Source organism: Podarcis melisellensis (genome assembly GCF_964234715.1).
Source record: "Podarcis melisellensis genome assembly, chromosome: 2".
NCBI classification, from domain to species: Eukaryota; Metazoa; Chordata; class Lepidosauria; order Squamata; family Lacertidae; genus Podarcis; species Podarcis melisellensis.
The window spans coordinates 18930664-18947732 of record NC_138529.1 but is presented as its reverse complement, the minus strand read 5'-3'; the positions used below and the strand labels follow the sequence as shown (position 1 = coordinate 18947732).

At 45.2% G+C, this 17069-nt stretch overlaps 1 protein-coding gene and 1 long non-coding RNA gene across 5 annotated transcripts in view; one reads left to right on the top strand and one right to left on the bottom strand.

Annotated features, from left to right (window-relative positions):
* RAB11FIP4 (RAB11 family interacting protein 4) overlaps positions 1 to 17069 on the bottom strand; it is a 188228-nt gene that overhangs the window by 30529 nt on the left and 140630 nt on the right. The window contains exon 1 of one of the 4 annotated variants that reach the window (XM_081898650.1): positions 11013 to 11208. The exons of the other annotated variants lie outside the window; for them this stretch is intronic. The gene's annotated coding sequence lies outside the window, so the exon portion shown is untranslated. Of the gene's footprint in view, positions 1 to 11012; positions 11209 to 17069 lie in introns of those variants that run through there. 4 annotated transcript variants of the gene reach the window in all.
* The window catches only part of LOC309363030, a 111725-nt gene that overhangs the window by 77027 nt on the left and 17629 nt on the right, over positions 1 to 17069 (top strand). The gene's annotated exons all lie outside the window — the stretch shown is intronic.

The window sequence follows — 17069 nt, the reverse complement described above, 5'->3', positions numbered from 1 at the left end:
GTTCAAAGAGGATGGTTTATTATAAGCAGAAGAAATTAGATAACTTGGTGGCAAAGCTTCCCACACTTCTGTCTTGATCTGCCACACTGTTCAGCCTATAATATGTATTTCAGCATTAAAAGCTTTCCTAAAACACATATCCTCTCTTGGGAAGTCTTGCTGCTTCCAAATGATTTGGTTAGTAATGATCCACACTCAATGTTTCCAGTGCTTCATGATCAGGAGTGCAGGACAGGAGGAATTAGTTACCCCAACAACTTTTCACCGACATCCTTTTAACTCTTTGAGATAAAGAGATAAAGAGAATATGCATCTGAAAGAGGCTTTAAAAATAAAGTTTAAGGCTGTGGTGCAGTAACCATCAGTCAAATTGACTGGAAGCTCCCCAAGAGAATCTCAGCAACTCTGGCTCCCCAATAAAAGCTCAACAACTTTGGTGAATCCAAAGTGGTAGATTACTGCCAGTTTTTTTTTTTAATAGTGGCAGTAGATCTCAGTCTCTTGGGAGTTGGACATGCCTACCCTATGGTATTATGTGTGCATTGCTGTAGATCACTTTGAAACCTTCAGGTAACATGCAACTAATAAATTTAATTAATTTGTAAAAGCTCAGCAGCAAGCTCCACAGAGTTTCATGGGGCTTCCCCTGTTGACTGTGGAGCTGCAGTCTTAGTTACTGTTGTGATTTTTTTTTAAGGGATGCCTTAAATTTGTCTTGCGCTTACCAAACACATGAAGATTTCTGCAAATAGCTCTCACGCTGGTAAACTTTAGCAGCCTGCCCTGCTGCACTTCTGCGCAACCAATTGCTAGAGGCTTCCCTTAATACCAGAGCAGAACAAGGCTATCCTTTTCAAAACAAAGGCTGTCATTTCCAAATTTAAAACAGCCAGACAGCAAGATGGCTCAATGTTTGGACAGAATACTGTTTAGATCATACTTAGCTCAGCAGTGACCCATGTCAAATTATGTAACTGAGTCAATATTCTATCCGGAGTCAGGATTGTGCATTGTTATTCAGAAAATGGGGGTGGGGGGGGAGTCAATTCCACCAGTTAATTTAGCTGCTAATTAGCCCGATGAATGAATGGGCAATTTAACATTATAGCACATTTCTGTTGCTGTTAGAAAGAACAAAGCATTTTGTCCTCTGCTCTCAAACGAAAAAACATAAAGAAAACATTACAGCTAAACAAAGAAGATTATAGCTGGTCAGGAAACAGGAGCTCTCTTTGCGCCACAACAAACAGACAGAGCAAATAAATAGATATCTTGAATAGTTCAGGGCAACAAACAGAAAGAAAACAGAAAGCGCATGCAAAAGATTCGTGACACCTGGTGCCAAGTTGTGAGCAACTTGAAACCATACAACTGGTTGGATTTGCTACAATTGATAGTGGTAACACATGCAACTGCTCTGAAATCCAATGCATGCTTTCCAGTGAGGCCACATCTTGTGACTTGTGATGCACAGTTAAGAACATATGGTGATCACACGCCAGGAAGTTGCAATGGGAGGAAACTTCACTGAGTGTGTCTACTAAAGGTAAAGGTAAAGGTACCCCTGCCCGTACGGGCCAGTCTTGACAGACTCTGGGGTTGTGCGCCCATCTCACTTAAGAGGCCAGGGGCCAGCGCTGTCCGGAGACACTTCTGGGTCACGTAGCCAGCGTGACAAGCTGCATCTGGCGAGCCAGCGCAGCACACGGAAACGCTGTTTACCTTCCCGCCAGTAAGCGGTCCCTATTTATCTACTTGCACCTGGGGGTGCTTTCGAACTGCTAGGTTGGCAGGCGCTGGGACCGAGCAACGGGAGCGCACCCCGCCGCGGGGATTCGAACCACCAACCTTTCGATCGGCAAGCCCTAGGCAAGCCCACAGCCCTAGGCAAGCCCACAGCGCCACCCGCGTCCCTAGTGTGTCTACTACTCGGCCCCTATAGAGACATAATGCTTAGCCATGGATTGTTTCCTTTAAGTGTGGCTAAAACAGGTCACAGTAGCTAAGCCACAGCTAAAGATTGGTTGCAAAGCAGGATAGAAAACCATGGTTTGAAATGATTTGACCAAACCATGGTTGGCATTAACCATGGTTCAGGGTTTCTCTGTTTCACCAGACTCTTTGGTTGCAATGTGACAAGAAGGTAGTTGTGGCGCTTGCCTCCTAGGTGGGTCATAAGGAAAGGGTTAAAAATGAGTGTGATGTGATTGGCCAGTGGAAACTGATAGGAGGAGTTAGAGTGAGAGTGAAGCTGTATGAAAGTCAGTTGAGAGTTGGGAGTTGAAGAAGGAAGAGGGAGTTTAAGTCTGTGGGTTGGTCGAGTTGTGTGGTGAGGGAGTGAGAGGAATTGTTAGGTGGAGTCAGATAGTTGGAATAATCAGTTTGAAGTTGTTAGGAACGCATAGAACAGTTACGGAACTAGGATTAAGAAACTGCTAAGAAAAATTAACTGAAACCATAAGCTTGTTCATGCCTATAAATAAATTTGTTAATGTTAACAACTGTCTGGACTCCATGATTACCCGTGAGGAGAAATGGGTTGGTGGCAGCGAAGAAAGCAATCACAGTGGTGGCACAGGGTCAATAGACCGTCAAACGTCCGGGGGCCCTGTGTGATCGCCACAGTAGTATTACTGAGTGCTGCCTTCCTGGACATGACTTCTGGCGAGCAGGGTCACCACAGCAAAAGTGCAACATGATTTGTGGCTCAGTGGCAGAGCAAATGCCTTGCTAGCAGAAGCTCCAAGGTTCAACCTTCAGCATCTCCCAGTAGGAGTTATGGGAGACTGTGGCGTAGACAATACTGAGCTTGATGACTATGGGTCCAACTTGGGGGAAGGCAGTTTTCAATGTTCCTATTGCACTGCAAATTGGGGGTCCTAATCAGGATTGAGGCTGCAATATACAATGTGTGAATGGTCACAGAAATAGGACAACAAGAAATATTCGAACATACAGGCCTTGTTGTTGTTGTTTAGTCGTTTAATCGTGTCTGACTATTCGTGACCCCCTGGACCAGAGCACACCAGGGACTCCTGTCTTCCACTGCCTCCCACAGTTTGGTCAAACTCATGTTAGTAGCTTCGAGAACACTGTCCAACCATCTCGTCCTCTGTTGTCCCCTTCTCCTTGTGCCCTCCATCTTTCGCAACGTCAGGGTCTTTTCCAGGGAGTCTTTTCTTCTCATGAGGTGGCCAAAGCATTGGAGCCTCAGCTTCAGGACCTGTCCTTCCAGTGAGCACTCAGGGCTGATTTCCTTAAGAATGGATAGGTTTGATCTTCTTGCAGTCCATGGGACTCTCAAGAGTCTCCTCCAGCACCATAATTCAAAAGCATCAATTCTTCAGCGATCAGCCTTCTTTATGGTCCAGCTCTCACTTCCATACATCACTACTGGGAAGACCTGCAGGCCTTCAAAGTAGGCCCCCTCTGATACAATGCACCATTGACAATGTCCGTAGAACTGTTGGAAACTTCTGGAGAAGTCCTCTTTTCGTACTTTCAGTTCCCTCATCACAGCAGCTTAGACGTGTAAAATGTTGGGAAATCTGTCCCCTTTCAGTGCAGATTTCAGTTTTGAAAAAAGAAAGAAATCCAATGGGACTAGATCGGGAGAATATGGAGGGTGGGACAACTCAATAACCTCAGTAACGATTTCACACAGAATATGCAATTCTTCCGCCATCATTCGGATGGACAAATGCCGATTCTGCATCAATAACTCACAAAATCTGTCGACAATTGCTGCCGTTTTACCCGTCGACGGCCTGCCAGACCGAGGGTTATCTTTGATGGTTTGCCGCCCTTCACGGAAATGCTTAAACCACTCATACACTGTCTTTCGAGTTACAGCTTCATCTCTGTATACAGTTTTGAGCATATTGTGTGTTTCTGATGCAGATTGGATGTTAAAATATTTCTCGCTGTCCGATTTCTGTGACCATTCACTGAACATTCCAGTCACACCTTGTACTATTCACATTTACCTGTGACTAAGTCTCACTGAACTCAATGGGGCTTTCTTCTGAGTAGACATGCCTAGGGTTGCACTGCAAGGCAACAAACCACGGTTAAAACTAGTCATAGGTAAGTACGGTATTCTGTCTGCACCAAATATGCATAATTATTGGAGCGAACAACAGGGCAAGAACTCTACATAGCATTTCACCACAAGATTCTCTCTGTTCAAAAGTGGGATACAATGTTTTAAGATTTGTTTGGGAATTTATGTTACTTTGCACAAGCTTGTTCTAGCACTACAGTCATACCTTGGGTTGAAGTAGCTTCAGGTTAAGTATTTTCGGGTTGCGCTCCACGGCGACCCGGCAGTAACGGAGCATGTTACTTCCGGGTTTCACCACTCGCGCATGCACAGATGCTCAAAATGACGTCACACGCATGTGCGGATGCAGCAAAATGTGACATGCACAGATGCGCAGTCGCGTGTTACGTTCTACTCAGGATGCGAATGGGGCTCCGGAACGGATCCAGTTCGCATCCAGAGGTCCCACAGTATTTTGGACTTTCTTGAAATATGTATCCACTATGATACTTCTCTCAGGTCTCTCATAGCTCTAGTAACTGCGAATGTTGAATCAAGGGTCAGCATTGGTGTAACACCAGCAGTTAAATTATAAGTGACACGGAAGACAACTGCAGTGAAGTGGAGAGTCGGATTTAAAAAGCCAACCCTTCTCCATCTTATCTCTCTGTGGTCTCTGCTGCTCAAACTTTTTCTCCAAGCCTGGATCCAGTGCCAGAAATCAGCACAGCTGGGCTAGAAGACTTTGGAAGCAAGTGCAGTCAAAGATTTTGGTTCCCTTCAACTTTTGCATGTGAAGAATCAGATCCCACTATACATGATTCAGGCATAAATCTTTCCAAACATAGGTTGCCACCCTCACATCTAATTTGATCTGTCATGACTGTAAGAGCAGATATATAGGAAAGATCACATAAGGGGAAAGACTGAAGCAGTCAGAGAAATATCTGCAGTTCAACTGACCTCCCAGGTCTGACCTCAGATTAATAATTAGCTCAACTAGCCAGCTGACTAAGGAGCAAGCAACATCTACTGGATTTATGCCATGAATTTTCAAACTCACTGCAGCAACCAGGCATGATCTGACTACATAGAGTCTATTAGAATCTGGCTGCCCACCTCTCAGGAGAGACAGAACATATCCCCTCTTTCTTGTAGACATTGGTTATGAGCCAGCCTTCCGGCTTCAATTTTAAGGGCTGGTTCTTGCTTTGAAAGCTCTTTATGACTTGGGACCAACATTCTTCAGCGAAAGCCAGCTCCCATACGAGCCCAGTTGTGGGCAATGTTCTCCACAGCAAGCCTCCTCCAGGTGTCCATGCTATAGCAGAGAAAGACATCTACAGTCATACCTTGGTTCTTGAACAGAATGTGTTCTGGGAGTCCATTCAACTTCCTGAACTGTTCAAAAACCAAGACGCGGCTTCCGATTGGCTGAAGGATGCTCCTGCAGCCAATCGGAAGCCACACCAGATGTTTGGCTTCCGAAAATCCCATGTTGGAGGCAGCTTCCTTGAACATAGCCTAGTGGGCAAGTTTAAGTGAGTTGCCCAAGGCACATGTCTATAAAACAGGAAACACATGTAGAAGTAAAATAGATCTGGGTGGTTAAAACCAGCCTTCCCTAAACTTGGTGCCCTCCTGATGTTTTAGACTATAACATGCATCAGCCACAGGTTCTGGGATGGCTGGTAAAGCAATAAAGCTATGGCATGTGTCCAGTGCTCTTTTTCTGGGGGGACGCACACCCCTAAACATTTTGCAAATATTTGCACTTTTGTCCGTTTACTGTATTAATTTTTCCCGATTTGATTTTCCCTGAATGGTGATTTTCTTGAATCAAAATGAGAGTACCCCTAAACATTTTTTAGGGGGAAAAGGGCACTGCATATGTCACTAGAGAAGGTAAAAACTCACTGCGGTCATGGTGAGCCAATCTGATCCGGCAGATTGTGAGTGACAGTTATTATTTCTAGATCCCAAATATGAGCAACAGTGGTACAAGCAAGCAAAAACCCCAAACCAAAACAAATCATGCCTCTTGAGCCTCCCTAAGGGAATGTACTGCAATTCCACTTTGAACAATAGGCCCAGGTTTTTTGCAAAAAGAAGGAGAAGAGCCGAAACATAACACTCACGCAGCCTCTCGCGAAATGTGATATTTCCACTAAAAAAGAGAGAGGAAGACAGGGGAACTAAAGCGTCTCATTTCAACGCTCAATCTGAGATGTGTTTCGTTTGAATTACAAGTGCAACAGGAAGCTGAACCACAGACATGGTTTAACGTCTAACAACTGCCAGAAAGTTCCCAAGGTATCTGAGCAGCCACAGATAAACTTTCGTTCACCAACACCATGGATTCTTCAACCCTCTTCGTTTCGGGGAATCCATCTCCTATTGAGTTGCATGCAAGGGATCGCTGCACAACACAGAGGATTCTGGGACCAGAAGAGCAACCTGGCTGCCGATACAAATGCTGGTCACCTCTGATGGGCTTGATCAATTAGATTTATGTCCTGCTTGTTGACTAGTGACTTACAACATACACAAAATGCAATAGATAAAGGAACAACACACTCTAAAGGAAAACAACCATATGAGTCAGCATCAGATTTTCCTTGCAGTAAAACTTGCCAAAATATACCATTTGTCTGATAACAAATGCTGGAAATGTAAAGAAAATGAAGGAACATTCTTTCACCTCTGGTGGACCTGCCCTAAAGTGAAGACCTTCTGGGAAATGATATATAATGAGATGAAAAAGGTATTTAAGTATACCTTCACTAAGAAACCAGAGGCCTTTCTTCTGGGTATTGTCGACCAGAAGGTGTTAAAGAAGGATAGAACATTCTTTATGTATGCAACAACAGCAGCAAGGATACTTCTCGCTAAGAACTGGAAAACTCAAGATCTACCCACACTGGAAGAATGGCAGATGCAACTGATGGACTATATGCAACTGGCGGAGATGACTGGCAGAATTCGAGACCTGGGAGAAGAAAGGACCGAAGAAGATTGGAAGAAATTTAAGATTTACCTACAGAAATATTGTGATTTAGTGGAATGTTAAGAAGGATGCTTGGTTATAAATAATTGGCCATCACTAAACTGGATCAGAATTTGATGATAAGTGAGATTAAGAGAAACAAAATCTGTAGGAGAACTATTATACTGTATTTAAATGAGTGGTTATAAAATTGCAAATAAGATGATAATTTGCTTGAAAAAACTTATTAATGATGTAAGTGGGAGTGGGAGACGTGAGGAAGTCTAAAGATGTTATGAAATTTTGTAAAAACAAAGCAATGCTGTTTATTATTTTTGTATTTCTTTTATTAAAAACTCCAATAAATATTTATTTAAAAAAAAAAAGATTTTCCTTGCAACAGGGCAGTTAGTAGTAATGGAAGGTCTTTGGGGTTGTTTTTGGGTAGGGGTTAGTGAGAGGTAAGTTGGTGCACACTTCTGCCTGCTGGTGGCTGGTTGTCCTGTGATGGGCAGGGGACAGTCTTGCTCAGCTTTCCCCAACCTGGTGCCTTCCAAGTTTTGGTGGACTATAATTCACCTTATCGCAGACCATTGATCATGCTGGCAGGCGCTATGGGGAACTGTAGTCTAACAACACCTGGAAGGCACCAGGCTGTGTTAGCTGAAGCAAGTAAAGGTAAAGGTAAAGGGACCCCTGACCATTAGGTCCAGCCGCGGACGACTCTGGGGTGGCGGCGCTCATCTCGCTTTATTGGCCGAGGGAGCCAGCGTACAGCTTCCGGGTCATGTGGCCAGCATGACTAAGCCGCCTCTGGCGAACCAGAGCAGCGCACAGAAACGTCGTTTACCTTCCCACTGGAGCGGTACCTATTTATCTACTTGCACTTTTGACGTGCTTTTGAACTGCTAGGTTGGCGGGAGCAGGGACTGAACAACGGGAGCTCACCCCGTCACGGGGATTCGAACCACCGACCTTCTGATCGGCAAGTCCTAGGCTCTGTGGTTTAACCCACAGCGGTGTTAAAGTTCACCTCTCCCCCTTGCTCTCATCATCACCCATGGGCAGTGTTAGAAACTTGGATATATAAGCTAATTGCCAAATACCTCCTTAAACCTTTGTTACAGTTGCCACCACATAATGTCTAGAAGCCATTTCCTCCCAATGAAGTTCATTTCCATTTCTACGCCACTTTATATTTTAAAGGAAAAAATCTCAAAGCGGTTGACAACACATTAAAACAGGCCCAGCAAAGGAAGGATGGATACAAAAACATAGGGAATAGGCAGAAATGGCGAAACTTAACAGACTGGTTGCACCAGTCACAAAATGTGCCTGGCTAATGTGGGACACTGCCCATGGGGAATATAGTTTTAATTCCTTGGGGCATACCCAGTGGCAGGACACTAGACAGGAAAATCAAGAATGGTTGAATGTTGGTTTCTTCAAGGAAGCATGTGTGCCATCACTTATCTTCCCACTGGGGAACCCCAACCTCTCAAGGAATCCAGGGGGTACCCTCAAGTACAATTAAAAAACCTATTCCAAACTAGTCTACCCCACGTACGCCATGTCAACATTGTTTGAAGACAGCAATGTCTACTGGCAGCACCTGTGGATTATACAGAAGGAGAGCTAAAGGCATCTAACACTTTTTTGTGTTGGGACAGTTTAGTGAACAGCAGAGATGCACTGAACATTCCCAACAGGCAGTTGCAGCCACTAGCTGAACTCAGCATAGCAGCTTCTTATAACTTTATTTTTTTGCAAATATTTATAAACCACCACTTCCTAAAAAAATGTAAAGGCATAATATATCAGAAAATTATAAAACAAATGGCCAACAATGAATCAAACTTTCCATTTTTAGGAGCAGTCACGAAAAAGTGCTCAACCACAAGTTGGCCAGACTTTTCAGATTCTCTCCGCTACTAGCAAAAAAAACCACCAAACCCTTCTCAGTGGAAGCATATAGAATTGCTGAGAAACTCTCCCTTCTCAAGAATACCCATATGGCGGCAACTGCAAAACACAGACTTGGCCAGATCAGCCAAATGGCAAACATGATGGTAAAATATTGCAGTCCTCAGCTTGCAGAAACAGATGTTTTGGGAATAAGCGCAGCAAATACAATTTCACACCTTGCTTGTTTGTGCAGTGTACTACAATATCACTTAGGTTGCCATCCACTTTCATGCATAGTTGGCACATTTTGGGAGTCAAAAGATTTCTCTGCTCAAAGGAGCCATGACAAACCACTCCCATCATGATACGAAGATGCAGATCCACCATTAAAAGCCACTAGAATATACTGGGCTACCGTGTTGAGTTTGGCGACCCAGATTCATGGGGGAATCCCTAGTGATGTTGCTCTCTGTCTATCTCAGAGCTGCTGTGACAAGCAAATGAGTCAGGAATTTATGGAGGGGTTTTTTGTGTGTGTATTGCAACAGAAATGATTTACCGTGATGTAGAAGAAACTACTGGGGTCTCTCTGGCAACTATCCAGATTGCCACTAAACATGCAAACAAGAAGTCTTTCATTTTTCATTGGGAAAGACTTAATCAACAAAACACTCCTTGGGAACGCATTGCAGGATGCCCAGCACAAATGTAACCACTGGCAGCAACAAAACGTAACACCCTGAACTCAACTACCTGCCCACAGATCATAGAATCGTTGAGCTGGAAGGGACCACAAGGGTCATCTAGTCCAACCCGCAGCAATGCAGAAGTCTTTTGCCCAAGGTGCAGCTAGAACCCGCAACCTTGAGTCTCATGCTCCACCAACTGAGCTATCTAGCCACATTGCATGGTAACCAGATGTTGTCTGGACTCCCAACTCCTATCAACCCCGGACAGAATGGTGGACTGGCAGGGATGATGGGATTTGTAGTCCCAGCAACCTCCGGAGGGCACCACGTTGCTTGTAGCCTCATCTATGCTTTTCGGTGCGGCACAACGATTCAAAACTGGGCAGTAAGACGCTTGCGTAATCAAAGGCGCATCACAGGAAGCCAGCGATCTGATTTTTCATTTCCCGATTCCCTGCGTCAGAATCGGTCCCCAAGACAAAATCTTACAGGGAGCACTGACGCTGGATCCAGGCTTGCGGCTCTCACAAGCCCGACATTCATGAAGGGGGGGTGGGGGGGGAGAGAGACAAGAGAACATAATGCACCAAGCTGGCAAGGCTGATGCGCCGAGGACGCCTCGATCCTGCCTCTGGTCCTTTCCCAGGGAATCCGGCGGAACAGCAGCAGCCCCGCGCACCGCAACGCGCAACCTGGAAAGGTCATGGATCCGGCGCCCTCCAGCGCCCACCCACGCCGCCTCCCGACTGCCCTTCCTCCGAGGAGCGAGCCAGAGAGCCAGCTCTCCCCGGACCTAAAAATAAAAACAACGTGAAATCTGCGGGAATTATATGGATAATCTACTTGCCTGCTTGCTGCAGTGGACGGGCTCCCACCCCGCGCTAGAGTGCAAAAAAGAGAAAAAGGAAAAAAAGAAGAAGTAGACGTTGCCAGACCTAACAAAGAAATCTCTCTCTCTCTCCTGCTAGAATTTCGCTTTGATGGTATCTCGAGGTTCCCGGGGAGGAACGAGGGTTGAAGGAGGAGAGAGGAGGGGGGCGGGCAAGGAAGCGATTCCGCCGATCGCCCACTCCTCCCTTCCGTGGAGAAGAAAACGGGGTTGCGCGGGGGAGGGGGAGAGGAGGGGTGACATTAGGAAGAAGCAGATTGCTTAAAGCCAACTGATTCCCCAAGCAGTGGCCAACCGGACTGGAGACGCACCCCAGGCTTCATAAGGGGCTTCCCCCTTGCAAAGAAAGCAGAGCCCTCCCCCCGCAGTTGTTAGACCCCCAAAAAAAACTTTGCAAGGAAAGACACCCCCCCCAGTCCCCGCTCCTTTTATCCGTCCAGCGTCTCTTTGCAGCAGCATCCAATTCATTTCCTTCCTTCCCCCTCCATCCTTTCCCCTTACCTGGCTCAGCGGCGGATCCAGCCGATGCCTGCGCTCCCCCCAGCCGCCGGGAAGAGGAAGGAGCCCGTCGGCCGTAGCTGGGCGAGAGAGCAAGACCGGCCTCTCTCCTGCTCCTCCTCCTTCGCCGCTCGCTCACCCCGCGCTCAGGAGCCAGCCAAACCCTCCGCCTCCCACCTTGGGCAACAGTTGGCAGTTAGCGTGGAAGCCACGCCTCCACCCCCCCCCGCAGGCTGTTGCTAAGCGCCCCGGCCCCCTCATTGTATCCTTTCGGCGGCATCAAAATGGGGCGGGGGCGCGAAGTTTCCAAAAGGGAAAGTGGGCGGCGCCAAGAGTTTTTAGAGGTTGTTGTTGTTTAGTCGATTAGTCGTATCCGACTGTTAGTGACCCCAAGGACCAGAGCACGCCAGGCACTTCTGTCTTCCACTGCCTCCCGCAGTTTGGTCAAACTCATGCTGGTAGCTTCAAGAACACCATCCAACCATCTCGTCCTCTGTCGTCCCCTTCTCCTTGTGCCCTCCATCTTTCCCAACATCAGGGTCTTTTCCAGGGAGTCTTCTCTTCTCATGAAGTGGCCAAAGTATTGGAGCCTCAGCTTCAGGATCTGTCCTTCCAGTGAGCACTCAGGGCTGATTTCCTGAAGAATGGAGAGGTTTGATCTTCTTGCAGTCCATGGGACTCTCAAGAGTCTCCTCCAACACCATAATTCAAAAGCATCAATTCTTCGGCGATCAGCCTTCTTTATCGTCCAGCTCTCACTTCCATACATCACTACTGGGAAAACCATAGCTTTAACTATACCAACCTTTTAGAGGTAGCCGCTAGCAAAGCTTCCATCGGGGGTCTGTGGCATGGAAGCAATGGGGGTGATGTGGGGTGGGTGGGGGCTGTGATTGGGAATGTGTGGCTCGCTGCAAAGAGCAAGAAACTACGCCCGTCGCGGAAACTTGAGTTTCGTTGGGGGTGAAGTTCCCGCATTTGAGCATACGAGCCCAGCTGGCCTCAGTGGAACATGGTTCTGATCAAATGGGCTTAGGGTCGTGTTTGTTACCAATCCTTTCAGTTTGTGTTGCAGGTACACACACACACACACAGAGCACTAGGAGTTTGCAACACTTAAGGGATTGCCTTGACCCAGCTGTTATTAACGTCAGAAACCATCTGGCCCATAGCTGTCAACGTTTTCCTTTTTTCAAAGGGAAATTCCCTTATTCCGAATAGGATTCCTCGTGAGAAAAGGGAAAAGTTGACAGCTACGATCTGGGCTGGGTGCCAACTTGGAATACAAGTCGCACCCCTGCATAACTGTTCACATGACATGGTGGACACGCACCGTTTGAATGGCAGTGCCCATCAACTCTGGAAGCCCTGCCCCCCTCAAATATTTTATTGGGGGGAGGGGAGGGAGAAAGACCCCTTGGTGCTTTGAGCCCACCCAGGGGTGGCTGTGGGCAAGATTCCTGCATTGCTGGGGGTTGGACTAGATGACCCTCAGGGTCCCTTCCAACACTACAATTCATATATGTGCACTCGCGCTTGTATGTTGGTTGTGAACCTGAGGGTCTGCATGCAGAAGCTAGCTCCTAGGTGCAATGCCCAGCATTTCCAAGTGGGACCGGGAAAGTCCTCAATTCCTCAAGAGCAGCTGCCAATCAGTGTTGAGAGTGTTGAAATAGATGGACCAATGGTCTGATTTGGTATAAAGCTGTCCCCATCTCCCCACCCCAAATGCCATCCTGTACAGTGGTACCTCGGGTTAAGAACTTAATTTGTTCTGGAGGTCTTGTTCTTCTGAGTAGACATGCCTAGGGTTGCACTGCAAGGCAACAAACAATGGTTAAAACTAGTCATACGTAAGTATTCTGTCTGCACCAAATACAATGGTACCTCAGGTTAAGAACTTAATTCATTCTGGAGGTCCGTTCTTAACCTGAAACTGTTCTTAACCTGAGGTACCACTTTAGTTAATGGGGCCTCCTGCTGCTGCCACTGCACGATTTCTGTTCTCATCCTGAAGCAAAGTTCTTAACCCGAGGTACTATTTCTGGGTTAGCAGAGTCTGTAACCTGAAGCGCCTGTAACCTGAAGCATCTGTAACCTGAGGTACCACTGTACTGGAGAGAGTAAGATTAAAACAAAAATAAAATGCTTCGTAAGACAGGGAAATCAATATTCTATTTCTCCTATTGCTACAATATTCTCTGCAGGATACAGAGAAAAGTACATAACACCCCCCCCCCAGGAGAAGTATTTAGTATGAATCAGCAGATAGCATAATTAAAGTTACTTAAGGATATGAAGGAAGAAATTTCAGCTGTGATTCCATGCACACTTACTGTAAAACAAAGTGCCTCCCCTCCTTAAAAAAAAATCCTCAATGCCACTTTTCCCAGTGACACATTTAGGACGGATGGACTTTGAAGTCTAGATCCGTTGCCCATATATAGATGAATGTAGTGGAATGCAACCCTAGGCAGAGAAAACAATCCAATAAGCTCCTGTACTGCAATAAGGAATCCAGATTCTGCATGCAGAGCGTTATGGCCATGTAAGCAGTGAGCATGCTCATTTTCCTATGCAAGCATAATAGTAAGACTTCCAGCTTCCTTTTGAAGGTCCCCCTTTCTGGTGTCTGGAACGGTGGACTAGTAAGACACCATATTAAGAAAGGAGGTTTGTACAGATATATCATGCTATGTGCAGCAGTCTCTGTGTATTTTCTCAACGCAGATGTAACATTCCCTGCTGCCAAGGTGCGATCTCCTTTAGAAATTGAATTTTTGGGTTTCCACCTGAAAACAACTCCACCATGGCTTTTCATGGATAGGCATTCTCCGATCTCTAAGGCAGAGCTTCCCAAACTTTTCATGTTGGTGGCACACTTTTTGGATGTGCATCATTTCATGACGCAGTAATTCAGTTTTACTAGAAAATCGGAGGTTAAAATACCGTATTCTTTTGCTCCATAAGACTCACTTTTTTCCTCCTGAAAAGTAAGGGGAAATGTCTTTGTGTCTTATGGAGCGAATGCGTGGTCCCTGGAGCCAAATTGCCCAGGGGCAAAAAGCAGATCGTGCTTTTTTTTTTTTTTTAGAAAGAGGGAAGGGGGTGTTGAAACGAAGCCGCAGAGCAGCTGGTCGGCAAGCGACCAGGAGGCAGATAAGAGAGGCTAGCGATAAAGGAGGCTGCCTGGGAGGGGGTAGTTAAAAGCCCATGGATCCTCAGGATTTTTGCATTGGGTCACCCCAAATTAACCATCAGATTACATAGCATGTCCATGGCTACAGCCTGCACCCAAAAAATCACGCATCCACTGTTTTGCGGGGCCGCAATGGCGCAAAAATGTGGTTACAAAGCACGGATCCACATGGATTCTCAGGATTCTCAGGATTTTTGCATTGAGCTACCCCAAACTCACCGTCAAATCACATGTCTGTGGCCATAGCATGAACCACAAAAATCACACATCCACTGTTTCGTTCAGAATTTTTCTTCTTCTTGTTTTCCTCCTCTAAAAACTAGGTGCGTCTTATTTAGCGAAAAATATGGTAATCCCTTTCCAGCCCTGGGAGGAGCATGGATAAAGTTTGTGTGACACACCTATACACTGCAGCCGACACACTAACATGTAGTGACACAGTTTGGAAAGCTCTGCTCTAAAGACCTGCATTCTAGCTGCTGTTTCCATCTCAACTTAGGCCTCTGCACTACCCATCCCTCTAGGGAATGAGCCCCATCTGCATTCTCAATCCTGCAATAAGGCAGAAAAACCTGCACTAACTTCTCCTATTGATGATGGTGGTTAGCGTTTTTCAATAAAGAATGAAATAGTATGCCAAAGCAATAACGTAACTAGAAACTGTTTCTCATGCATGTTTCACGGCTAACTGACATTTCCCTTCTTCCTCCCTGCACCAGTCCACACACGGAAATTCAGATACATGAAACAGTCATAACCATTAGGAATTTTTGCCAAGAATGAATTGCTGGGAGCCTTGAAAATTATGGATGTTCAGTGAAAAGCATGCCAAAGCCTATAGAAAGAATCTCGGATCTTTTGCTCTTGTATAAATCTTAACTGATGGGTCATTTTTTTCTATTACTGCTCCAAAGAGATTGGTATCACTGACCATGAATAAGATCTTGGGATAATTGCCAGGAGTGAGCTATAGTCAGTCTTGCTGCTAAAGTCAGGCATATACAGTCGTACCTTGGAAGTCAAATGGAATCTGTTCCAGAAGTCCGTTCAACTTCCAAAATGTTTGGAAACCAAAGCACAGCTTCTGATTGGCTGCAGGAAGTGTCGGATGTTCGGCTTCCAAAAGAAGGTTTGGAAACCGGTACAATCACATCCAGGTTTTGATCGTTCGGGAGCCGATTTGTTCAGGAGCCAAGGCGTTCAATATCCAAGGTACGACTGTACACAGTTCCTTTAACAGAATGTTTGAATTTCCTTCCTCAAAAATATTCAAGTAACGCTAACTGTGAACTTAGCGACACTTCATTAAGTTCATTAAGGATAAGAACCATCTCTGCGTGTATCATCTTCCAATACCAGCACAAATGTTTATATTTGCACCGCAAATATGTTTGCCAGACCCTCTCCAATAAGTCATAGTGGAAAACATTTGAGACAGCTGTAAAGGTGTACAATACTGTCTGAATTAACTTCAACGAATTCTCCCTAATGTAAGCTGAGACTGATCAAAAGAGTCACACACACCATATATTTTATTCTAATCTTTGGTTTGAATTTCACTCCCCAAACCCATATTGCTTTAAGGCTTGCCATGGAATTCAGAGTTGCTCCTAAGGTATTACAGAAAGAAAGAGAGAGAGAGAGTGAGAGAGAGAGAGAGAGAGAGAGAGAGAAAGAAAGAAAAAGAAAGAAAGAAAGAAAGAGTATAAACCCAAACACTCTTCACAGCTGTCATATTACTCTGCTTCTGCTTTCAGAAATTGCTTTCAGTAACTTCCTTTTTTGAAAACCAACATGTTGTTGTGCAAACCAGTATTTCGTTATTGTACAACTATATACTAGCAAACAAACAGGAGGCAAGAGAATAAAGAAATGAAAGTGGGACTATTGGGGAAAGTATCCAATTTTTACACAAGCATTTCCCGGAATGTGGCCACCTTGTTACAATGTCCATGTCAAACAAACTGAGTCACAAATGGGTTCAAATTAGGAAAAGAAAAAAAGCAGAGGTAGTTTACAGGCTTCACAGTAGTCTGGAAAACCAAAAGAACACAGAATGCCAGGCTATAGCTGTCAGATATCTTAAATACGTTTTACATCCTCTTTATGCAGAAATGGTCATTCTTTAATGAGGACTAACTCAGTCAACCACTAAAACAAACAAACAAACCAACCTGTGGCATATGAATTTTGAAGTTATCACAATAGAAAAAGTGTGGTTTGGTCTTTTGTATTTGCTATTCTCTTTGTTTGGCCAATACATTTTCATGAATATTTGCTGCTTTTAAAAGGCACAAGAAAGTGTCTGTGAATCTATATTGGAAAGGGATACATAAACATAGGACGCAGATGACTGGCTAATATAGTCACATGGCCACAACAATGGCTGCATTTTAATGTTACAAGCCATAGTTTATCATGACAGGAACAATTCTAGCCTCCCCCTGGGTTCACATTTATGGTGCAACTATGGAAGCTTTGGTTTCCATTTTTGATTAGCTGCTGTTTGTTGTTTCATCAGAACCCAACAAACTTTGGCTAACCTTAACTATGGTTTCTTTGAAACAAGCAAAGTTTCAAATTTTGGTTTCTCAAACTGGCTTTGTTTCCGACACACGATACCTCAGATTAGTCCCTGTTTAGTGTTGCATCTAGCCACTAACTTCTGCTTCACTGTAAATGAAGGTTTGTATCTTCTGCTCTTTGCTGTGTTGATGGGAGGTTTGTGTGAGAGTCAGGAGTGGGAGGCGAGGGTTATTCCATCACAACAAACATCATTTATTGTGATTTTCCAAATGCAGCCCCTGCCTTTGCAACTACAGGCCTGAGAAACTAGGGCTGTTTATAAATAATGTGAGATT